Source organism: Rhinopithecus bieti, unplaced genomic scaffold (assembly GCF_001698545.2).
Source record: "Rhinopithecus bieti isolate Rb0 unplaced genomic scaffold, ASM169854v2 scaffold_5626, whole genome shotgun sequence".
In the NCBI taxonomy this organism is placed as follows: Eukaryota; Metazoa; Chordata; class Mammalia; order Primates; family Cercopithecidae; genus Rhinopithecus; species Rhinopithecus bieti.
In genome coordinates this window covers 8,522,827-8,548,533 of record NW_016805666.1, presented here as the reverse complement: position 1 = coordinate 8,548,533, position 25,707 = coordinate 8,522,827, and the positions used below count along the sequence as shown (strand labels likewise).

Below are 25,707 nucleotides of genomic sequence, written 5' to 3'. Positions count from 1 at the left end.
TGCCACAGGAAAACGAGACATTGTGTATGTTCCTATTAGTGACCATCATTCAACATGCTTGATTGTTGGGTCAACCTTATGCACCAGCCATGATAGAGGGGATTTTATAGTGTGCTCATCTAAGAGAGTTGCCCTGGATGGACCTGGCCCTCAGCTGGGCTGTGCTCTGGGGACGTAGAGACCAAGAAAGGATTCTAGTTGAGAGGGTCACTCACGTGAAGCAGAGAACATTGTCTGACTGGTCTCTGTCTTATGGCAAAAGACATTTTAGCAGATATTAGGGAATTCTATAATGGTAGTCTCTAGTATTTATTGTCCATCAGGTGCCAGGTATGTAGAATATATCTAATCCTTGTAACAAACTTGAATTGGAGATCATTGTCAAATTTTACAAATACACAATCTTCAGGATGTTAAGCAGAAAATGCAAATGCCACAGCTAGTGTTCAAACCCAAGACTTTCTGGCTCCAAATCCCATACACTTTCCACTACACATGTGCGTCTCAGCCCAGGCTATGTTCAAAATACTCACCATCACCATCACTGTCATCATCATCATTATCTCCAGCTCAGGCTATATTCACAGTACTCATCATCATTTATGCACCATCACCATCACCATCGCCATCACATCTCCAGCCCAGGCCCATGTTCACAATTACTCCACCATCACCATCACCATCCCATATCCACCATCATCATCATCGATTATGTCCAGCCCAAGCATGTTCACAAACTCATCATCACCATCACCCATCATCATCATCATTATCATTATCTCCAGCCCAAGGCATGTTCACGAACACTTCCACCATCACCATCACATTCATCATCATCAATTATCTCCAGCCCAGCGCTGTTTCACAAACACTCAATTGCAGCCATCACAATGCATCATCATGCATTCATCTTCCAGCCCAGGCAGTTCACAACCACTCATCATCACCATCCACCATCACCATCATATCATTTCATTATCTCCAGCCCAGCTGTGTTCAACAAAACACTCATCATCACCATCACCATTATCACCATTCACCATCATCATTCATCTCCAGGCCCGAGGCATGGTTTTCTTACAATACTCCCATCACCCATCACCAATCATCATCGATCTCCAGCCCAGGCTATGTTCACATACTCATCATCCAGCCATCCACCATCTCTCATCATTATCTCCAGCCAGGCTGATGTTCCACAATACGCATTATCACCATCACCAGTCATCATCATCAGCTCATTATCCTCCAACCCACGGAGGCTATGTTCACAATACTCACCACCATCCCATCCACCATCATCATCTCCAGCCCAGGCTCATTGTTCACAATACTCACCATCACATCACCATCACCATCACCATCATCGATTAATCTCCAACCCAGGCATGTTCACAATATCATCATCAGTAATCATCATCATCATCATCATCACTCTCCACCAGGCTATGTTCACAATACTCACCACCCCATCATCCATTCACCATCATCATCTCCAGCCCAAGGCTATGTTCACAGCACTCAACACCATCATCATCATCATCATCATCATTATCTCCAACCCAGGCATGTTCACAGTATTCACCATCACCATCATCATCATCGTCGTCATCATTATCTCCAACCCAGGCATGTTCACAATACTCACTATCACCATCACCATCAACATCATTGTCATCTCCAGCCCTGGCTATGTTCACAATACTCGCCATCACCATCACCGTCATCATCAATCATCATTATCTCCAGCCCAGGCTATGTAACATTCATCATCACCATCACCATCATCATCATCATTATCTCCAGTGTGTACACTAGGGCATCAGTGGGTGCTAGAAGCCACAGAAATAAATATAAGCCATCTTCTTGAGGGACAATTTGTTTGGTGATTCGTACGCATTGGTTTTACATTAAAATCAACATTGATATATTAAGGAAGAGAGAACAAGTTAAGCATAATTGTTTAGGGGGAGAACGGAACTCGAATCTATGGGCTGTTTCAGGCTCTGCCCCAGTTTTGGGGTCTTTCTTTGTGCTGTTGAAACACTTGAATGGAAATGTGGAGAGGTCCCAGGCTCACCCGGGAAATAGTGAGCAGGCCCTGGTGGTAAGGGCTGCAGGTTGCCCTGGACTCCTCCTTCCTGCCTGAGGATTGCCTCCAGATTAGCAGAGGCTGGGGTCTGTCTGAGGCAGACTGCTTCAGTGCACACAGGCAAGCTACGGTCAAGAAATGGACTGTAGGATCTTTCAACTCTCTTCTTATCTTGCTTTCCGGTAATTCTGTTATTTAAAGTTTTTATCTTCTTGAAAATTTTAGGAAGATTAAATATCTTAGGAAATTTTAAATCAAATCATGCTTTTATGGAGTCAGAGAACTAGGCCTTCCCTTTCATGACCCCAGTGTACCTCTCCCAAGAGGTGTAGTAAGTTGGTTTTGCGTGGTTGATGGGGGGCGGGGGTTAGCAGTTCTTCTATCCTTCAGTAGTTCTCAAGCTTGGCTGTGCCAGGAATCACCTGGGAGGCTTTTGTTTTTTGTTTTTTGGTTTTTTTGTGGGTTTTTTTTTTTGAGATGGAGTACCACTCTGTCGCCCAGGCTGGAGTGCAGTGGCGCAATCTCAGCTCACTGCAACCTCCACCTCCTGGGTTCAAGCAATTCTTCTGCCTCAGCCTCCCAAGTAACTGGATGCGCCACCACGCCCAGCTAATTTTTGTATTTTTCGTAGAGACGGGGTTTTGCCATGTTGGCCAGGCTGGTCTCAAACTCCTGACCTCAGGTGATCTGCCCACCTCAGCCTCCGAAAGTGCTGGGATTACAAACATGAGCCACCGTGCCCACCCCACCTGGAAGTTTTAACAAACACTGATGCCTGGGTTCAGTCCCCAGAGGCACTCTCTGAAGTGCTTGACCAGGGCTGTGGCCTGCCCACTGAGGGTATTAAAAGCCCTTCAGGTGACCCAGGTACAGCAGACTTGAGAACCACTGTCATGTAGTTTTAGGCCAGTGACCAGGATCCCTGGCTCTTTGAAGGAGCAATTTCAAGTAGATCTGAGCTGCAAAATTGCCATCACCTTACCCCTGCTCATTAGGAAAACTCAGAGAAAAATCTTCCTGCTAAAAGCCTGAGGTGAAAAGGTTCCGCTTTTGATGGATGCACTTAAAGGAAAAAGCTTTGATTTGTTTGAAGTCATCCTTAGGGGTTGATTTTTTTCTTGCATCTATGAGAGAGTTCTCAAACCCTGTGAAATAAATTAGATTCTAGCAGCAAAGGTTGATGAAATGCAGATACTGGGAAAGAGCCGTTTCAATGAAAAACCGGAAGGCCTATGGCTGGCTTCCTTCTTGAGTAGTTTCTATGGTTTTCACAGATATTTCTGCAATCCGATTGCGTCCATTCATCCTCTCCATTCCCACTGTCATAATCCAGGTCTGACATCTTCCCGCTGCAGTCACAGTCTCCTAACTCATCTCCCTGCCACCAGTGTTCCCCTTCTTCAGCCACTCTTTGCATCATGCCCAGAGAGATCTCTCTAGAATGCATATTTGATTCTCCTGCTTAAAAATCCTGTAGTGTCTGCTTCCCTGTTGCATTTGAAATAAAACCTGAACTTCTTTGTACAACTCATAAAGTCATTCATGATCTAGTACATGCCTACCTCTCTGGCTTTTCATCTCAATTTCTCCATAATCCCGCACACTCTGTGCCAAAGCCAAACAGAATGACTCATGGTTTTCCAAACATGCTGAGCCCTCTCATGTCCCTGAGGCCTGGTTTCTAGAAGGTTCTAGAGGGCTCTCTATATCTGGAACATCCTTCCCACCGCTTTCCGCTTTCTTCTCTCGACTAAGTCCCACTGTTTTTTTTGTTGTTGTTGGTTTGTTTGTTGAGACAGAGTCTTGCTCTGTCGCCAGGCTGAAGTGGTGTGATCTTGGCTCACTGCAGCCTCCGCCTTGCGGGTTCAAGTGATTCTCCTGCCTCATCCTCCTGAGTAGCTGGGACTACAGGCATGAGCCACCATGCCCAGCTAATTTTTGGGTTTTTAGTAGAGACTGGGTTTCGCCATGTTGGCCAGGATGGTCTCAATCTCTTGACCTCATGATCCACCCGCCTCGGCCTCCCAAAGTGCTGGGATTACAGGCGTGAGCCACCATGCCCAGCCAGTCCCACTTGTTTTTAAAGAAGCTTCCTTGAAGCCTCACTCCAGGTTAAGCATACTCTTCTTTCCTCCCACAGCACCTCAGGCATTGACCTCAGTCACTACTCTTACCACACTGTGTTATGATCATCTCTTTGTCTACCCTAGACTGAGGTCTTTACAACACCACTCCAGCACCTAGCCCATAGCCTGACATGTTATTGGTGCTTACTATGGTTTCCAATATAAAAGAGTCAAAATAATTCCCGAAATATGTTCATTTCTGCCCTACTGACATCTAGCACAATGGGCAACTGAAGTAGGTAGTTTGCATAGACACCAAGAAAATAAATCTTTGTCTTAGTGGCACCTAATTTCCCCTATGTCAATAAAATCTCATGGAAAAATATCCAGTGCTTGCTGAATGACCAGCACAACGGGGAATAAGCAAAAAATAAGACCTGGTCAGATGAGATGTTCTTCCTCTTTGCTTCCACTGCAATAGGTGTTCCTGGCTAAATAGGTGTTCCTGGCTGAATAGGTGTTCCTGGCTGAATCCCTTCATTCCCCACGAACTGCTGTCCCCTGGGTGTGTGGCTGTTCCTCCGCTATCAGGAGAACCCGCTCCCGATCTTTAACATGGGTTCTTTTCTATTTCCCAAGTGTCTCGGCTGGGTTAAGAAATAAAGGGAAAGAGCACCAGAGAGAGAAATTTAAAGCTGGGTGTCCGGGGGAGACATCACATGTCGGCAGGATCCGTGCTGTTCCCCGAGCCATAAAACCAGCAAGTTTTTGTTAGCGATTTTCAAAAGGGGAGGGAGTGCACGAATAGGGTGTGGGTCACAGAGATCACATACTTCACAAGGTAATAAAATATCACAAAGCAAATGGAGGCAGGGCGAGATCACAGGACCACTGGATGAGGAGAAATTAAAATTGCTAATGAAGTTTCGGGCACGCATTGTCATTGATAACATCTTATCAGGAAACAGTGTTTGAGAGCAGGTAACCTGTCTGACCACAATTTATTAGGTGGGTATTTCCCCACCTAATTATAGTAAGCCTGGGAGCACTATAGGAGACCGGGGCTTATTTCATCCCATTGGCTTCGACCATAAAGACACAACGCCTTAAAAAGGGGCTGTCTATAGGCCTACCTTCAGGGTGCATTCTCTTTCTCAGGGATGTTCCTCGCTGAGAAAAAGAATTCAGCAGTATTTTCTCCTATTTGCTTATGAAAGAGGAGGCATATAGCTCTGTTCCGTCCAGCTCACCAGTGGCCAGTTCAAAGTTACTTCTCTTGTTCCCTGAACATCGCTGTTATCCTGTTCTTTTTTTAAGATGCCCAGATTTCATTTGTTCAAACACACATGCTCTACAAACAATTTGTGCAGTTGATACGATCACAGGGTCCTGAGGCGACATTCATCCTCCTCAGCTTACGAAGAAGATGACAGGATTAAGAGATTAAAGTAAAGAATAGGAAAACACAGGGGTATTGATTGGGGAAGTGACAAGTGTCCATGAAATCTTCACAATTTATGTTCAGAGATTGTAGTAAAGACAGGTGTAAGAAATGATAAAAGTATTAATATGGGGAACTAATAAATGTCCATGAAATCTTCACAATTCATGTTCTTCTGCCACAGCTTCAGCCGATCCCTCCGTTTGGGGTTCCTGACTTCCCGCAACACTCTGCTACACCCAAAGCAGCTGGAGGGCATGGTCATGCATTATGGTCCCTCCATGGCCCACCTTGCCTGGGGCACGTGCTCAGGAATGTTGTCCAATTCCGAATTATGATGAGCTAAGATTTGGCGACACATTCTGAAATGTTTTCTTTGGAACCCAAAATTAAAACTCTCACTTCTGGTGAAGTTGCCTCAAACCCTTTCTGAAACAAAGCAAGCTATAACAAAATGAATAGAGGAGAATGAAAATACATGAAAATGAATAAATAAGGACATGAAAAATATTTGGTGAAACCCACTATCTCTCACCTATTCATTTATATGATCATTTAATCACCAATCCGTCCTGTCATCCAACCAACCATCCTTCATTTAACAAATATGGTCTGCGCCTGGGGCTGGGCTCAGAATGATCAATGAGACAGAAATAGTCCTTGCACTCATGGGCTTATGTTCTAATGGGAAAAAGACATTGGACAAAGAATTTCAGGTGTAATTGGAAATGAAAAGGGTGGTGTGGAGGTGCCCCCAAGACAGAGGGTGGTACTCGCTCATTCATTCACTCACCACTCACTCACCCCCTCATTCATTCCCGGGTCCTCACATGAAGCCTGGACTAGCAGCACCACTCAATGTTTACTGAAGGAATGGATGAGGCCTGCTGTCTGCACAGTGTGTCACTAACAAAGCAGAATTTACCTGGAAGGTTGACTTGGGGAGCCCCAAATGTAAACTTACATGATTTTTTAAAGCTTCTGTTTTTCTCAAATCTCTGCAGTAAGAAGGAGCATGGGCATGCATAATGCCAGAATTAAGACCTAATGATGAGACACCAGAGGTGTGAGTGTCCTACCGCACAGTAGCAGGGTTACCCTAGGGCTTAGCCAGAGGCAGTTTAACCTCCAATGACAAAGAAATGACATTTCCATCACCTACTTCCCTGAGGAAGAAGAAAGATCAAAGATCTCGCAGTGCCATCATTTAACAGTGAGATAAAATTCGCCTTGCGCAGCAAATGCCCCATTGCACCTGCGTTACCAGTGTTCTATGTTTTCTCGGTGACAAGCTCTTGTAGGTTCTCTTCTATCCCGTGAGTCCCAGCAACTCTAGCCAGCACCAAGAGGGCCCTGAGGGACACTTGCCTGTTTGATTTCACAAAAGGACTGGCTTTTGCCTTTTCTGGCTAACCATGAGATGGAGAGAGACAGGGAGGGCGGGCTTTAGGATGTCACTGTGCCTTTGGCCAGGGCTCATTCTGCTGCCAGCATGAGTCACCTCGAAGACAGAGTCTCAGTCATTTGTGAGCTGGGTGTTACCATACTTGGCAGAACTTGGATGCTATGGCAGGAGCGATAAGCTTAGGTCTGGATCTGTAAAAGCATCAGCAGGTCCAGACAGCCGAGGCTCTGTGAAAAGGTCCTATGTGCTTCTCCTGCTTCCCAGCTTAAGAACTAACAGGATGTCCAAGTGCTGAAGAAAGGACCCAGGGAAGAGAATGGGAGACCTGCTTCTAGTCCCAGACCTGCTACTGATGCTCTGTGTGGCTTTGGACAAGCTGCTTCTCCCTCTGGGCTCCTCTTTCCTCATCTGTAAAATGCTCGTAGTCAGTCTAGTCCAGAAGCGCTAACTTTTGGGCCCTAGTCTACCAGAAATCCTCAAAGATAGCAATGGTTTCTGTGATTCCAAATAGCCTGATGGAAACGTACATTTCACAATGAAGGGGCTGAGTTGACTCAAGAACCCAACTCCATTGCTTTTGACTAGCATTGTGTAGATGCCATAAATTGGGACTCTCGTGTTCGTTAGAAACCCCTAGCAGCAGCCATATATTTCTTTAATGAATCACAGGAAAAGAAATTTTTAACATATTTAGTTTTCTTCATACAAAATTGTTCTAAATGTGGGCCAGCATGAAGGATGGCCTTTGAAAGGTTTCTGGTGGTAAGCACATCTGAGGTCCCTTGAAACCCAGTGATACCTCCGGCCCTAAGATTCTAATATTCTAAGACCAGCTAAGGAGCCCACCTCGCTCCCTTCCTCCTGCTCCATTGCCCCACAGCAAACAGCAGCCGTCTGCACCTAGGACCAGGCTGCAAGTTCACTTCAAACAAGGGCACTGGACCCTCTGTGTGTTCAGAAAAGGTCTGAGAAGTTGGTGATTAGAGATTATGATCCCTGATACCCAGAGTATCTCTCAGTAACCATTATCAACTTACTTATCATTGCCTCAGTTTCCTTTTCTGCGAAATAGTTTTCTATCTAACATAGGCATAAATGGACATTATTTTGAGTAGTAACCGTTAGAATAACCTTTTGACTATTGGATATTCTATGGATAGAGGCAAGTGGAAGGCAGAATATAGACTTTCAGAACCAGAATTGCAATTTATGGAAGTTTACCCACCATACGTGTAAACACACACACACACACGCACACACACACAAAGTCATACTCTCCTACAAGACAGAGGTGTGACCTACCCAGCCCTCTCTCTGAGTCCTTGATTTCTGACTTGAATAAGAGTACATAGGTAGCTGGGGTGTTAAAAGAATTTTCTAGGTGTTAGCACCTGTTACCTTGGAAAGACTTTGAAGGTCACCAGCTGCTCCCTTCTTCCAGGTGAAACCAGAGAGAGCTTGACCTTGATGTGGGTACCGATGCTCTAATTCCCTGATGCTTAGAGGAGGACATGTCAGAGGGACTGCTGGACTCTGCAGAGGGAAAAGGATGCGCTGAGACTTTCCATTCCAACTCTCTCACAAAGCTCCACATGAATCCCTCAGAGCCAGGGTGAGAACCCAGGGATGAAGGAAGTGGCTACTATTAGGCCGTCAAAACCAGGAATTCATCTCTTAGTGTGATATTTATAGGAGCTGCACATAAAAAGTAACTCAGCCACCATTACCATCATTGCCATCATCACCATTGCCCTGAGAGAGGAGCATCTGCTCAATGTCCTATAATGTACAAAAACAGCTTTCACATCCATTATCTTATTTGAGCTTCAAAATCACCCTGTAAAGTAGGTACAGCAGGGTTTATTCCCTGCTCCCCTTCCCTTTTGAGGATGAGAAAACGGCAACGTCAGGAGAAGTGACTTGCCCACGGCCATCCAGCAGGTAGTAGCAGACACAGGACTAGAACCCAGGCCTTCTCACTTCGGCCCAGCGTCTTTCAGTGACAGCTCGGAAAGCTGTTGCCTTGCCAAGAGCACCGAGGGGGATGGGTGCAGTGGGAAGGCGCTCTTCTAGGTGGAGGCTACCTTAGTTCAGGCTGAGGACAGAGCAACAGAGACCCTGTTCCCCGATGAAGGCCTGCCAACATTCTGACGCCTTTGGGGTTGCTGATGGTCCTCATTGCACCAAGAGGAGCAAGTGGTTTTCTGATTGGCTTACTCCACTGATTGCAACTGAGCTGAATCTTTAAATTGAGCTTGCCAGAAAAACTGGTACCAATGAAAGAAGAGCCTTCTGCTCTCCATTGCTGGCTGGGGTTTATAGGCCTCAGGGCAGCCCGAAAGAGGCTCTGTCCCTGTGAGGTCAGCCCTTATCCTCCCATTCCCGAGGCTCCTTCTCTGTAATCTGAGCAGAGAGCCCCCACTATGGACAACTCTTTTTTTCCTCGGCAAAACCTGGCTGTGCATTTCTTCCTCCTACCCATCTCCTTGAAATCAGCCCAGTCTCATCTCAGAAACATGTGCTGAAACACCCACAAGTCCACCTGCAAACCCGGAAGGGCCAGCGCCATAGGAGCCCAGGCCTTCAGCTGACTTCTCAGGCATGTCCCTCCTGCATCCCCTCCCTGCCGCCCCAGCCCTCCCCCAACCACCTACATGCTGGACCAGCTCCCACTCCATGGATTCCCAGGCCCCCTGTCCTGGCAGGGCATGCTCCCATCTTTCTGGTTTGTACCCTTCTCAGTGCTCTACATCCCACTGGAGGAAACCACCTCCAGTCCTCTGGCTTTTAACCATTTTCTGTCTCATACTTCCATGTATCCTTGACTGCAAGCGATCTCTGTTTTCACGGTTTTGAACAAGTGTCCCAGCTAACTTACGTTGGCTTTTAAGCACAGTTTCTACAGGCCTCTGTGTTATCCCTCCCTTTCACAGAATCATGATGTGTAAGAGGTGGAAGGGGCCTTGCGTAGTTCCATTTTACAATGAGACACGCTGACGTCCTGAGAGGAAATGCAATCTGTCCTGGGTGGAGATGACTTTAGTTTTACTGAAGACAGAGGACCAGTGGCCTGTGCCCTAATTGAGGCTGGCAAAGCTTGACCTCCATGTGGATCCTGAAGCTCCAATCCCCTGATGCTTACGGGAATGCATGCAGGAGGCACTGCTGGACCCAGCAGGGAGAAAGATGCGCTGCACAGCGACTGGCCTGGACTCCAGCCTCCACCTTCTGGCTTCAGCGCTTAGCGTTTCTTCATGACTCCCTTCTGGTCTTTCCACTATTTGAGTCAATCCCAGAATCCCTTAGTCCAGGTCTGGTGCTGATGCTACTGGTACCCAACACATCGGTGAATGAAAACAGAGGCCTATCACGAAGCAGACTGAGGACTTCTTGTTTGCCAAATAATCCTGTCTTTGTTTTCTGCCAGCTTGGATTCACAACTTCGAAAACATGTTTGTGCAGATTACAACTCTGTCCAACCGCTCTGCTGTCCTATCAGTCCGGGCCCTCAGTATGTCCTGCCGAGCTGTTTGCTCTGGCTCCATACGCTAGCCTGATCACTCTTCCAAAGACCCAGCTCTGAGCACGTCCCCTTCTCTAAAACCGTTAGTGGCTCCCCATTATCTACTGATCTCCTTCAGCTGATATTATCCTTCTCTGCACCAGCTGCAAATGTCTTTCTAGCTATGCCTTATCTGACAATTCTCTCCACTGGGCATCTTATACCCACCATGCAGCCAGCCTGCCACTGCGCCCTCCACACACCTTAAGCTTCCCTGATGGATTGTGTTTGCCTAGGCTGTCTCCTTGCCTTAGAATGGCCTCCTCTCTCTCCCAAGCCTGCAGAAATGCTACTGACTTCTCAAGACCTATCACAAATGCCATCTTTCCATGAAGCCTTCTTAGTCACTCACGTGGTGCCTCAGACTTCTTTGTTTTTTCTCTCTCATCTCACTCACCTAACTTTGCTTTGCTTTACAACTATTGAGACCCATGTCTCCACTGGGCTATAAGTTGGAGGGCAGGGACCTGGCCTTTTCCAACTTGGTATTTGCTGCTGCCCGGCACAGCAGCCTGTAGGAGAGACTGCATGGCAAACATTTGTTAAACAAATGAATTCTTTGCAGTGCTGTCATTGCAAGGGTGTCTCTGGGTTGTCAAGGTTAATATAAATAATTAAGGCTAGTTATTCCTCTCTGGATTATTACAGTGAACCCAGTCTCTGATTGCATGCCTTCCTCTAACAACTCTTTACCCCAGGCAGAATTTCCTTCTGGGAGCTTGAGGCTTTGATTATAGAAAAGCACCCTGGGAGGCAAGACCTAGAAACATGTTTATCAGCCTCTCACATTTGCAGTTTGCCTGTAGACGGCTCTGAAAGTGGGTTGCATGGGGGTTAAGAGCTGGAGGTAGGGGCCGGGAGACCATCCCCCTCCAAACTAGCCTGAGAGCTTGTAGATGTTAAAAGCAGCCAGTGTTTCATAAGTGGGCATGGAGTCTGTCCCCATCAAGCTCTTCTTTCTCCTGGGCTCTGTGACTGTGGAATAACCAATCAGGCCACCGCAGATTCCTGTGATGCTTCCTCAAAGTGAATGCTGCTGATTCTCACACTGTAGACATTATTTTATTTTTTGAGACAGAGTCTCATTCTGTCATCCAGGCTGGAGTGCAGTGGCATCGTCTCGGCTCACCACAACCTCCGCCTCCTGGATTCAAGCGATTCTCATACCTCAACCTCCCGAGTAGCAGGGATTACAGGCATCTACCACCAGGCCTGGCTAATTTTTGTATTTTTAGTAGAGACGGGGTTTCCCGTTGTTGGCCGGGCTGGTCTCAAACTCCTGACCTCAGGTAATCCGCCTGCCTTGGCCTCCTGAAGTGCTGGGATTACAGGTGTGAGCCACTGCACTTGGCCACATTTTAGACTTTAAAAAATGATGTCCACCAGTCCTCTCACTACCCCACAGAACTTTCATCCTTTCCACCACCAGTGGTGCACAGGGCCAGATCATCCTGGATTTTTTCACCTGAGTCAGTAAAAGCTCTTTGAGTTTCCACTGGTGTGGACCCTATGGAGGGCACCCACACATGATTCACACCTGCCCAGAGCATGCAGACTCAGAAGGCCAGACCGTAGGAACAGAAAGGACCCTAAAGGGCACCAGGCCCCACCTCTTCATTTGTAGACCTGGAACCTGGCTGGAGTAACACATGGAACCGTCAGGTGCCTCTGAAGGACTGCTTGTGAGCAGGGGATGGATGGGCAGTTCCTGCTGGGTTTTGATGAGGAATTGCAGGGGCAGACCCCTGGAGCCAGATCCTTTTTCCTCCTGGCCCGGGAGGCACACAGGTGTGCAGCGGGTGCCATTCGTGAGGGCGTCTGGCTGAATGCTGAATGGAGCAAGTAGGAACTGAAATCCAGTCCATGCTCCTTTTTTTTTTTTTTTTTTTAGACTAAGTCTTGCTCTGTCTCCAGGCTGGGTGCAGTGGCGTGATCTCTGCTCACTGCCACCTCCACCTCCCAGGTTCAAGGGATTCTCCTGTCTCAGCCTCCTGAGTAGCTGGGACTATAGACGCCCATTACCACGCCCAGCTAATTTTTTGTATTTTTAGTAGAGACTGGGTTTCACCCTGTTGGCCAGGATGGTCTCGATCTCTTGACCTCATGATCTGCCTGCCTCAGCCTCCCAAAGTGCTGGGATTACAGGCGACAGCCACCGTGCCCAGCCCCACGCTCCTTTTACCGAACCCTATTCCATGGCCTGGCACGAGATCTCTCCCTCCGCAGTAAGAGGTACCTTTCCCTATTTTGCAGAAAGCCACCTTCTACCTGGCAACTCTAGTGCCACAGTCTGGCCACATCTACCCAAAGGCATGACTTTTTCTAATCGGTCCACTCAGAGGAGGCCCCATTTTCTAAGTCACGCAAAGATATGCTATAGGCCAGTGGGGGTCCAGGTGACCTTTCCCTACCTCTTCAACTGCCTCCCACCTGTCCCTTGTACAGATCTTCCATTCAACCCGGACTTATTGTATGGGAATGTAGAGATCACTTCCTTTTCCACAGTCTCAAGCCCTCGAGCACATTCTCGCCACGTGTGACACGTGTATCATGCTGTCTGTGTACCTTCTCCACACACCAGCGAGCTTCCTAAGTACAGAAAATCTGCTTATTGATCTTTGTTTCTACAGCCCCTGGGAACTGCCTTAAACGTATGAATGAAGGAAGGACTCAATCAGACACTGCCGTATAAATTCTACCTCCAGTATCTCGCTGCCACGCCACTCCTCCCGCTCCCACCCCACCCGCTTGCGGACTCTCCAAGCCTGGCTCTTCTTTACAACTCTCCTTGGGTTCTGCTTCCTTGTGAGACTTTCCCCAACAAATGGTTCACAAACGTTCCCCTCCCGGTGGCTTGTGCCACACAAAGTGTGATGGTGATTCTAACAATAGCCAAAATTACTAAGGCCCTGGTATGTGCCTCCCGTGCCAGGGGTTTCATGAGAAGAATCTCACTTAATTTTCTCAACATCTATGCAGCTATATTAAGTATCTATTGCTGTGTTACACATTACTGCCAACACAACAATACATACTCATTATCTCACAGTTGCCGTGAGTCAGGCGTCCAGGCACAGCTTGGCTGTGTCCTCAGCTCGGGGTTTCACAGGGCTGTGGTCAAGGCATTGGCCAGGCGGCATGTTCTTCCGGAGGCTCCACTGGGGAACAATCCACTTCCAAGCTCACTCGGGTGGGCAGAATTGATTCCCTTGTGTTTTGTAGGAATGAGCTTCCTTTCTTGCTGGTTACCCACAGCCGCTGCCCTCGGCCTAAGCTGCCTTATCCCATTGACACTTCTGCGGGTCAGTCCATCTTCACTCCCTGATTCGTGGATGGCAATCAATTGCTGGCTGAGCCTTTTTACATAGTTGCACTGGAGGGCTGTGTGTGGCTGCTGTCACCCTGGTGTTCACGCGGCCGTGCATCCCGACATCTGACTGAGTCCCAGCTCATCAGTGTTGTTGATGATGACGATGATGATGACGATGATGTCAGAGGAGGGAGGCCTTCTAGCCAAAGAGGAGAGAGAAGCCCAGCCTGTGAGGAGAGTTCCCTGGTTGGGCGATCCAATGCAGGGTAGGAGGGGAGAAAAGGGTGAGGGTGGGGAGAGGGGTGCAGAAAGCATGGGAGCCCTTCAGCTCCTTTTGGGACTCCAGTGACCAAAGGGTCTCAGTCCTGCCCACCCTGGTGCAGATGGAGGCAGTAGGGCCAGCTGTGGATAGGCGGTGACCTTGGTGCCTTTGACTCATATACCCATTGTCCTTCCACCCCCTGCCTTTCACCCTGAGACAACGGCCTGTCATCATCCCCTTTCCCTTTTGCCACCTGAACTCCTGGTTGGGCCACTGAACCCTTTTGGAGCCCAGGCTCTGCTGACTGATGCCAGGCCCTTCCACTTAACTCATTCAAATACCCCATATGCTTTTATATCTGAGATCATCTTTCCATTTTCCTCCCTGTTATGATTTTTTCTGGTTTGTTTGCCCACTGTGGAAATTTATGTTCTTCGCCTAGCTAATCGTATCTTCTTCCATTACTCTCAAATTTGATCATGCCATGATCTTCTCCCCACAATTTCTGGTAGGCAGGAAATCCTAGTTTAAAATAACAACCCATCTCATTTCTTATTCAATCGTTATTCACTCAGTACATGATTTCTTTTCCTGAGGCAGAAGCAATTGCTCAATTTTATTTTCTTTATCAGTCCGGTAAACAGAAAGGCAGCGCAATAATCCCAGCAAACTCCAGTAAGCGGGGAAACCTCGGGTCTCATTTAACCTTTTCTTATCTGTGGCAGAGGTTGATAGGGTGAGCATTACTCACTTCATTCGTGGTGAAATTCTCTTATTCCTCCTTTTCCCCAAAGTTTAGGTCAAGACACTTCTCTTCATGATGTAAACAAATAAATAGTTTTTCCAAATTTGAAATGTAGGAGTCACTTTTGATATTTCTCTCCCCCTAATCCCCATATCTAGCAGCCCGAGTCCTGTCCATTCTGTTAGAACACCTCTTGAGGGCCCTTGCCTGCAGCCCCACTTCCCCCACCCTCTCCACCCTGAGCTGCTGCAACTGTCGCTTTGTTCTCACTCCCTCCACCCTTGCCTCTTCCAGTCAATACCTCACAGAGCAGCCAGACTGCTTAAAAACCTAAGCCCCCATCCTGGCTAACATAGTGAAATCCCGTCTCTACCAAAAATACAAAAAATTAGCCAGGAGTGGTGGCGGGCGCCTGTGGTCCCAGCTACTCAGGAGGCTGAGGCAGGAGAATGGCGCAAACCCGGGAGGCAGAGTTTGCAGGGGGCCGAAATCGCCCCCCCCCCCCCCAGCCGGGGAAACAGAGCCAGACTCCGTCTCAAAAAAAAAAAAAAAAAAAACCTAAGCCCCGATTCAAACCCATCAGCAACTTCCCATTGCCCTCAAAATGAAACTCGAGCTCCTCTCTGTGTTCTGAGGCCTATAAGGCCCTACAGAATCTGGCCCCTCCCATGTCTACTCTTTCCTCTCCTGTCTCTGCCTTCCACCCTCTAGACACTGTCCTCTCCTTTCCATTTCTCCCAGAGACAAGTTCTTTGCTGCCTTCGGCCCTTGCAGGTGCAGCTCCCTCGACCTGGCGTGCCTCTCCCCAAGCTCTTCACAGGACGACATCCTGCTCGTTTTTCAGTCTTCCGCTTAAATGTCACCTTCCTTAGTCCAAAGTGGGCCTCCCCTGTTATGCTTGCTTCGGCTTGTTCTTTTTCTTCACAGCACTTGCGGTCTTAATCAGTGGCAGCCTCTCCTCCCCACTAGACTATAAGTTCCATGAGGGCAAGGGCCATACAAGTGTTGTCTCTAGCTATATGACCAGCTCCCAGCTCAGTACCTGCCACATGGCAGACGCCAAAGTCTATTAAATGGAGTTTTTTAAAGGATTAATTAATAATGAATAAATGAGGCTTCCTTGAATTCTTTCCACCCACCTGTGCCCTTCCAACCAAGATTAGATGTCTTTCAAATATGATATGGACTCCCTCCCTCCTTCCTTGACTCCATTCCCTCCATTTGTGCTTATTTCTTGAGTAATTTCTATGTGCTCACATTTTTCCCCTCCGCAGTGACATCTGCTTTATCTGAAGGACATTGTCTCATCCCCTCTTCTACTCAGAATGCAGCTGAGAAGCCAGAAAGAAGCAAAAAGTCCTCTGCAATAAACTCCAAACTGGGAGATTCTGGCCTTTGGGCTCCCACTCAGAGCAAAATTTTCTATTTTCCCACACTCCTAATAGGGACGAAGATCTGCTCCCCAAACCTTCAGCTGATTAATTTCTTTTGTTGTTGGGAAAGGGTGCTGCCAAACTCCATTAAATGATGACCACCTTTTTCAACGAAAGACCTCAAGGAAGGAAATTTAAATAAAACTTTTAATAGACATAGAATCCTTACTTTTGGTATATTTATTCATCGCAGTCTAAACCCTGCGGATGCTTGTACACACACACACACGCATACCCCGCTGCCTCTTGCTCCCTCGCCCACAGCCACAGTCAGACACGATGGAGCTCCTTCCAGGGAGGTATGTAGTACCCGTTCCCAGGTGTCCTGCTGGAATGCTGAGGGATGCCCAGAGGGGCCCATTGTAGGGCATCTTCCTTATAGGATCCAGGAATGCAGGAGCCTTGGGATTTCTCTCAGGTCATCTTGGATGGGTTGGCCCGAACTGCAGCCCTCCAGAAGCTTGGAAGAGTTTCCAGGAGATCACGGATGAATTCCTTCAGCACCAGCGGCTCTGTCCAGCATGCCTGGCCCTGTCAGAACACACACCTGTGCCCACTCCTCCAGGAGCTCTTCCACAGCTTCCACAGGTCCAAGCCCAGAAGTGGAGTATTTACGATCAATCGGTTTGTTATTCGTTCATCTGCATTCGCGCCCCCGTGTGCCTGGGGCAGAATTGATTCCCTTGTGTTCTGTAGCAGTGAGCTTCCCGACTTCTTGCTGGCTACCCACAGCCTCTGTTCTTAGCCTAAGCTGCCTTATCCCATTAGACACTTCTGAGGGTCAGTCTCTCCGCAGGCAACATGCCAGGAAGACAGATGTCGGCAGGATGACCTCTGCCCTCAGAGGACTGTCTTACTTGAGTTCTGGCTGCACCAGGGATTTCCCGTTTCTAAGACAACGCTTTCTTTCTTAAATAGCCTATCAGGCGGGTTCCCTTAGGGGTCCAGGTTCCCTCAGGGGTCCTTAACCTTGGCTCTGACTTGTTGTTGTCTTTTACAATTTGTTCACCTGTCTCAGAAGAACTTCTGCCCTGATTTGTAGATAGCTTGCTACATTGTGGGTTTCTGCTGGTTCCGCTGGAACTGCCTGCCAGGTTCCTTCTTCCCTGTCTCTGCGTCCCACATCTGATGCAGTGCCGAAGCGCAGATTTAGCTTCGGATTTGTCCTAGAAGCTGCCGTAGCAGTTTTTTAGGATTGGAGGCGGATCGCTGTTAGTCACTCATTCTATAGGGATTGTCCTGTGAAAGGAGAGATATGTATTTCCCTGGAGAAGCTCCCCCAATCCACTGCAATCTCATTACAAGTTATTGCCATAAAGAATTCCTGATGGGTGCCCAGGGAGCTGAACTGGTTACACAAACGTTCAGGCATTGAAGGGCCCAAGGCCTGAAGGGAATGGGACAAAGCCCGCAGGTGTGAACAGAGCCACAGCAGTGAGACGGCTTCTCCATTTTTCTGTGTTAGGCTTCCAGGTGAACCAATATCACTCACTGAAGAACATTAAACTTCATGGACAAGGAATTATGGGACTTCTCTCATAAGCCTGGACTTCCGGTAACTCACAAAAGGCCTTTGACTCAGTTTTCTCCAAAGGCTCTCTGAATTGCAACCACTTCTCCCCAGCCCTCTGCCACCTCTGCCCTTGCCTGGACACCGCACAATGTTGTAACTGGAACTTCTGGCTCCCCTCTCAGTCCCCTCTAATTGGGTCTCCACACAGCATCCGGAGCCATCTTCTCAGCCACAACTCCGACCAGGTTTCTCTTGCCCCTCAGTGGCCTCCTTAGACCTCAGAGTAATATCCGAGCCCCTTTGCTCTGGTTCATAGAATCCTTCCAGCTTGGTCCCCGTTGACCTCAGCTACGTCCTTATTCCTCAGCACTCATTCTGTTGCATGAATGCTCTGACCACGCATGCCCCATGTTTGCTCTCGCTTCCAGGTCTTCAAACACACGTCCTTCTGGATCTCCCTGCCCTCCCTCCCCTAACTGCTAGTCAACCTTGAGGATGGTTTAGACACCAGCTAAGGGTACCAGGGAAGGACATTTGCCCAGCGCACTCAGCACCCTCCACCACTACCTCCTTTCCCAGCAGCTGGATTAGGAGGCCCTGCACTGCTGTTGAGACATTACCTTAATATGTGCTAATTACCTGATTAGTTGTCTGTTTCCCTTACTAGGCCGTAAGACCTTGAGACCTAGATTCTCTCCTATTCATTATTGTATCTCCAGTGGCCAGCACAGTTCCCAGGACATAGCAGGGAAAACTCAATAAATGGCTGTTGAATTCATTCATTCATGAATAGAATTGCTGCAATAGGATAAATCCTTGGTGTTAGAGACAATCTTGAAAAAGCAGGTTAGCACAATAAGAAAAGTCCTGGGCAGGAAAGTCACGAGATCTGAGTTCCTCGTAAATTCGGACAAGTCAAATCTCCTCTCTGCACAGAACTTCAGTTTTCCCACATATAAATTCCAGAATCTAAATCTCAGAGGTCCTTTTCAGCCTCTGTGGTTTATGGTGGTGAATCATACGTGTTTTCTTGAAGAATTGCCGCTATTCTTTTGAGTTGCCTGTGAAGGACATCAGAAGACCATCATGTTCAGAGGAGTGCTCTGAAATTCCATGAAGAGCACCAAGGACACAATTAGAAAAAACAGATGCTTTGGTTCCAATAGGACTTAGTCCTCAAAACCTAGTTGTCAATCCCTCCTACTGCCTTCTTCCTGGGGTGGAGGAGTCCCTGTCTTTATTTTCTCCTAACTGGCATCTTGGGGCTTCTCTACGATGGCTTTGCCATCTTTTCCCTACCGAGCTGGTAAGTTAGCTGAATTCCAAAGATTGGGGCTAAAAGTATCAATCAGAATCAGGACCTGAGAAGAATTGGAAAATGTGTCCAATTATATGAATGACCATAAAGCATCTAGAAATTTATTATAACCCTCCAGAGTCTAAGGCCTGAGGCCCCCAAATCCTGGGCTGGAATGTAGGGCAGCAGGTAAAAGGCTCAAAATTATTGCTAGGGGTCCACAGTTTCCTCATGAATCCAGCATTGTTTCTAGACTAACTGAATATGAAGTCTTGCAACTATGCCTTGTTTCTCAAATGTACAACAGAGCTGCCATTGTAACTAACAACATAGAAATTGACTTAAAAGTAGCACTGAATTCATACCGAGCATCATGCACTTTCCTTGCTCAATGGATATAATCATGGATACAACAACAGGTACTATCACAGATACTACCACAAATACCGCCACGCATACTACAATGGGTAGTGCAAGGACTCTTGGTTACTAGAATGCCAGCTCTGGAAAAGATGAAACCACAACTGTCTTATTAGTGCTATACTCCTAGCACCTCCTTCAAGACTGGCCATGGCTAGAGGCTGATCAGGTATTTGTCAGGCATCAGGGAAAACGCTTTACTTTAAAAAGACAGATGCAGCCGGGCACGGTGGCTCCCGCCTGTAATCCCAGCACTTTGGGAGGCCGAGGTGGGCAGATCACCTGAGGTCAGGAGTTTGAGACCAGCCTGGCCAACATGGCTAAACTCCGTCTCTACTCAAAATACAAAACAATAGCCAGACGTGGTGACCGATGTCTATAATCCCAGTTACTCAGGAGGCTGAGGCAAGAGAATCCGTTGAATCCAGGAGGCGGAGGTTGCAGTGAGCTGAGATCATACCATTGCACTCCAGCCTGGGCAACAACAGCAAAACTCCATCTCAAAAAATAAACAAACAAACAAACAATAAAATAGAATAAAAAATAAAAACAGCCATATTTAAAAACATTAAGAACCACACTAGGTAGTCAAAATAATTAACAAAATGACAGCTTCATGTTTTATTGCCTGTTGCAATTAAAAAACATTGATTTTCCCAATGACTGCATTTGGCTCTCAAAACATCATCTTGCAAGGGAAGTAGAGCTCAAAGTCCAACAGGCTGCCTGGGGCGGCTACATAAGCAACCAGTAGTGGAACCTGGGCTTCGGCAACATACCACACAATGACGTTCGCTTGCAGGAGAATGTAGCTCTCCTCTCCCCTCTGCTAGCTGGGATGGCTTGGCTAAGTGACATCCGGGCAAGATACGGCCCTAAAATAAGACTGGAGCTTCATCAAGCCAGGTGACTTATTGCTGAGAATTGCAAAAATAGTACAGAGCTTCTTGCATTTAACAAAGTAAAGCAGTTGGGGAGGTTGCCTGAGCGGTGGCAGGCAAGGCTCTCCTTTTGTGTCTCCGTCGTCTCCCTTTTTTCTGTCATTAAATAGAAATAAAACGGTAGGGGCAAAATGAAGGTGAGTCTCTGTTAAGCAATTTAAGATGCATATTTTTGTGTATCTTAATTGAGGCCCAAGCTTTAAGGATCGTGAAAGATGGTTGAAATACAAAACCCAAAGTAAATTGCAATCAGAAGCCTACTGATTAAATAGAGGTACATTCATAGAATGGAATCGGATGCAGTTAAAATGATATAGATTTATGTCTGTTGATATACCATTGACTAAAGTAAGTAAAGGATAGCATATACTGTACAGTGTTTTCCTATTTACCTACATGTTATTCCTCTTGTAAGTGCAAAGACAGATGTCTGGAGTGACAGTCACCAAACATTAACTAGCTCTGCATAAGAGAATTTCGTGTGACTTTTACTTTCATACTTTGACATTGTTATGAGTGTGCAAACGGTATGTTCTCTGAGCCCACCTGCAAGGCTCATTCCAGAGAGTATAACGCATTCCCAAAGGGCGGTGGTCTTTATTAACGAGTCCTCACTCATCATCCAAAGCTACAGAACACTTTCATTCCTTTGATCACTGAGAAGACTGAGCCTTGATTGGCCACATGGCCAGCTGCCACCACAGGGCTCAAGTCACAGTGCTCACTGCTGCCAGCAAGGATCTCCCAGGAGCCACAGAGACGCCCAGGCAGTGTATGAGTCCATTGCCCACCCTGCCTGCTCACTCTGGGCATCTTCCTTGTCCCCCAGGAGGCAGTGGTGAGGGAGGACAGATGCGCATCCCTGTTCCCTCCCAACTAGCCAGGTACCAGTGTCTGTGCCCATAGCCTTCTCCCCAGAGGCCACTGGCCGTCCATCTCAGCCACCGTGGGGACTGACCCCGGCCAGGTGCTCAAGGAATTTGGAGTCACTTTGTTTTTCTGAGCCTCAGTTTCTTCACTGGGAAAACTGGAATTAAAACACTACCTCCTGTGAGGATCGAATCAGATACAGTTTACTGCAGTGCTTTGTAGACTTGAAAACCGGCAAGACAGCAGAGGCTTTGGAGTTAAACATGGATCTGAATGTGGTCCTGTCACAAACTGACTATGTGACTTGGGGAAGCTAAATATCCTCTCACAGCCTCAGTTTCTGGCCTTTAATATGGGGTTCTCCTTTGTCCTACCACCAGCCCAAAACCCTTCAGGAGGAACCGTGATCTGTTAAGCTCCAGAGAACCAAGGCTCAAATGAAACCTTCTTAAGAGTAATTATGCAGATGTTGTGGGGTGGGGATGCCTCATGGCTAGAACCCAACTTCCCCACTTTGTTTTATTTTACACCCCTGAAGTCCAAAACCAGCTGTCTGAATCACTTGCAAACAGAGCCAAAACTATTTTCATGCGTCACAGGAGGCTGCAGGCTCCAGCCACACCTCAGGATGGTGCACTAAAAATATCCTCCCAGCACTATTTTTAAGGCCCTGCAGCCTGCTAACCCCAGGTCACGGGAGCGGAGCCCTCATCACATGCACGCAAAGGCACCAAGTTAGGGCCTGATGCCTAGCGGGCCCTTGGGCCAGTGAGGCGCTGTGCATAAACCCCACACTCTCCTCCCGGGCCACAGTGATCGCCCACTGTGTAAAGGCCTCTGCCGCAGGTGCAGGCTCATCCCTCTCTGGATACCTGCCAGGCACCACAAAGCCCACTGTGATGGGACCACTGTGCCCAGCTGTGCATTCCAGTTCCACACTGGACATTCTCAGAATCAACAGCACACAGCATCTGCCCAGCTGGGACACTGGGTACTCACCCTTCACGTGTGAACAGTCATTTATTATTTCCAAAGCATGTTCATAGCCGTGACCTTCTCTGAACCCCACTGCACTTCTGCCAAATTGATATTATTAAGCCCCAAGTTACGGATTCAGAAACGAAAGTGATATGTGTGCATTTCTCACAGCACTGTTATGCAACAGAATGTAAATGAACTTCTCTGGTGTGACGGAAGGTAGGATGACCTCGGATTAGCTCAGAATTGGCTCAGAATTTCTTCTTGATGTCCTACATATTGGCCACACCCACCTTCCCTTGTAGTCAAACCAGTCACCATTCATTCATTCATTTGCAAGCATTTTCCCAGCATGCAGTCTGGGCCAGGCCTTCTCAGAGACAAATGACATCTTCCCTGCCCAGGGGAGGTCATGGTGCCAGGACAGAACTCCAGGGCATGGTGGGTACAGGGTAGCAGGAGAAGGTAAGAAAGGCTCCAGGAAGGGAGCCATCCCTTTGGGCATCTGAGGGCTGAGCAGGAAACAGAAATGCTGTCCAGACAGGAGCAGCTTAGGCAGGAGGGCAGGGAGCATGTGGGAGCCTACAGCAGGTCAGAGTGGGAGTGGGCAGGAGGCAGGGACCGGGGGCTGGACCAGAGCAGGGCAGAGCGGGAGGTGCAGGGCTGCCTGAAGGCCATGGGGAGCCACTGGGGGGGTTTCCAGCAGTGGAGAATGTGATCATCAGTGGGGGTTGGAGCCGTCCCTGTGGTAGGTATGGGGAGGACTGCAAGAAACAAGGCTGCAGAGAAGGAGGCCAGATGCAGGTCGTACAATAGTTCAGGTGAGACAGGATGGGGCTGAGGCAGGTGGAGTGAGAGAGGATGAAGAAGGAGTCAGTTCTAGAAGTCCTTAGAAGTAAATACAAGGTAGGATGAAAACAAGTGACAGGGCTTAGACCAGTTGGATGCATAGGGCGGGAGAAAAGAAGAGTCCAGGGTAAGCCCAGGGTTGGGTCTGGGTGACTGTGAACAGATGAATGCCATCCACGGAGTGAGGGCACACGGGACAGGAGCAGGTGCAGGCAAGGACAGGCTTGCTTTGCATCTGTCACAGTGGGGGCGGGGCCCGTGGCTATCTAAGCAGCACTGATAAGCAGGAAGTCAGGTATACAGTTGTGGGGCTCGGGAAGAAATCAGGCTTGCATCAAACCTTTTGGAAGGTGGTAAGGAGTTGAAGAAGCCTCTAGAACAGCGGGTCTCAACCCTCTCTCATCAAAATCAACTGGGCAGCTTTAAAAAAAAAACTGATATCTGGGTCCCATCCCCAGACATTCTGACGTGATTACTGTATTTCTGTATAATGGGCCCTGGCACTGGTATATTTTTAGTGATCCCAGGTGCTCCTTCTGGTGTGTAGCCAGGGATGGAAACACTGCCACAGAGACTCGATGATGGAGCAGAGGTGGCCGGAGGCAGGCCTGTGGTGCACACCAACACGGAAGGGCCAGGGAGAGAAGAGAGCCCCCAGTAGGGCTGAGGGCACCAGGAGAGAGCATTATCCCAGAGCAGCAGGAGCCGGATGTCAGGAAGGCAGTCCTGCGAGCAGCATCAGATGCTGCAGGAAGAACCAGGCAGTGGGAAGACTGAGGAGTGTCTCTGGCATTTAGCGTCTAGGAGTCTGTCAAGGTGACCTGAGTCAGGACAGGCTCCAAGTTGGGGGAAGCAGCTGATGAGGGCTGCAGACTAGACCAGACTTCAAGGAGAGCGGAAGGGGAATAAATGAAGACACTAAACATGAAGCACTCTTTTAGGAAACTTGGCTGTGAATAGAAGCAGAGGAAAGAAGAGGAGAAGGAGGTACGACTGGACAGATTTGAGGATGCTTCTGTTCCAAGCATAAAGAAGCAAGAGGGGTAAGTGGACAAGGCCTTGAATGATGGGCAAAGTGAAGTTCATAGAGGGTGGTCCGGAGGAAGCTGAGGACCTGGGTTTCAGGACTCAGTGCAGAGATCACCCCTAGGAGGCGGGCTGCTTTCCCCCAAGGGGGCTAGGACCTGAGATCGTGTCACCTGCCCTCCATACAGCCCTGCACTTGCATCTGTGCCGTGGAGTGTGTTGATGCGTGGGCAGGCGCTGCTCTTTCCTCTGCTCTCCAGCCCCACAGCTAGCCCTCTTTCTCATGCCTGCCTTCCATGTTCTGGCCCTGCTGCTGGAGCCGCACACGCCAGGCTCTGCCTAAATACGGACAACTCCACCACCTTTTGCTCCACTCCTCACCCCCAGAACTGTTGTTGTTGTTTACCAACTATGAAGCACCCACCATAGGTAGAGAACCACGTACTTTGCACCCTTGGAGCCCCTGCTTTAAGACCTCCGCAGTCTACTTATCTCATATTTATTGCATAAATTCATACATATGTACATCTACAAACATGAAAGCAATGACAAAAATGCATTTCCAATTATACATATGCCTAATTGTGCATGCTCACCACAGGGCAGACACAGACGCCTCCAATGGGCGCACGTATGTCACCAAGACCTCCCCGCAGGACCCAGCTTGGCTACTCTGTGAGTGGCTCTCACGGCCTAGAAAGAAGCCCTCGTTGACACAGGCCCAAGACCACCCACATTTCCCAACACATTCACCCAAGTCTAGGAAAGGCCACGAATCACCTCCAGTCACTGAACCCCAAGCTTTTCTGACATGTGGTCAAAGGGAAAGAAATTTGTCACTGCATTTTGGAATTTATGCATCACGGAGCTCAGTTTTTGTTTTCCCAGTAAATGGCTTTTAGAAGATAACAGGAAGAGGTGTCTTTCCAATGCTCACCCTTTTTCCCAGTTTTGCTCAAGAAACATCTGGCACCATCAGTGACTCAGTTTCAACTTGCAGCTTTAATTTCTTCATTTACAAGAGCTATAAAAGAATGGCCAGCAAAGCAGTCACTCCAGTATTTTTAAACTTACACTACTAATGCTTTTGTCTGCTAACGAGTGCAGACAAAAAAAAAAAAAAAAACTCAGTATCTATTTCAATACATTCTTAACTCAGTACATTTCAATACATTCTTAACTCAGTACATTTCAATACATTCTTAACTCAGTACATTTCAATACATTCTTAAGGAAAATTTTCTGACACGTGAATTGCCCTCTTTAAGTAAAAAAGGTTCTTAGTTCTGAATGCTAGGTAAAAATAAGTATGAGGATGCTAGTAAAAGGCTATCCTGAGATGTAGCTTTTTTTTCCCATCCTGTGTGAGGCCTTGGTTGAGAAAGACATACTGTCCCTGCTGTCTTCGAAGGACAGTGAGAAGGAGTCGCGTTCATGCCATCAACAGCAAAGCACCCACTCGCACACAGAGACGCGGTACAATGGTGGATTAAAATG

At 47.9% G+C, this 25,707-nt stretch overlaps 1 long non-coding RNA gene across 1 annotated transcript in view; it reads right to left on the bottom strand.

Annotated features, from left to right (window-relative positions):
- The window catches only part of LOC108530510 (uncharacterized), a 32,469-nt gene extending 7,246 nt beyond the window's left edge, over nucleotides 1-25,223 (bottom strand). The window contains exons 1-2 of the long non-coding RNA XR_001885861.1: nucleotides 25,148-25,223; nucleotides 8,403-8,537 (exon numbers count right to left, since the gene is read on the bottom strand). This is a non-coding gene — a long non-coding RNA (uncharacterized LOC108530510). The remainder of the gene's footprint in view (nucleotides 1-8,402; nucleotides 8,538-25,147) is intronic.
- Nucleotides 25,224-25,707: the final 484 nt, after the last annotated feature.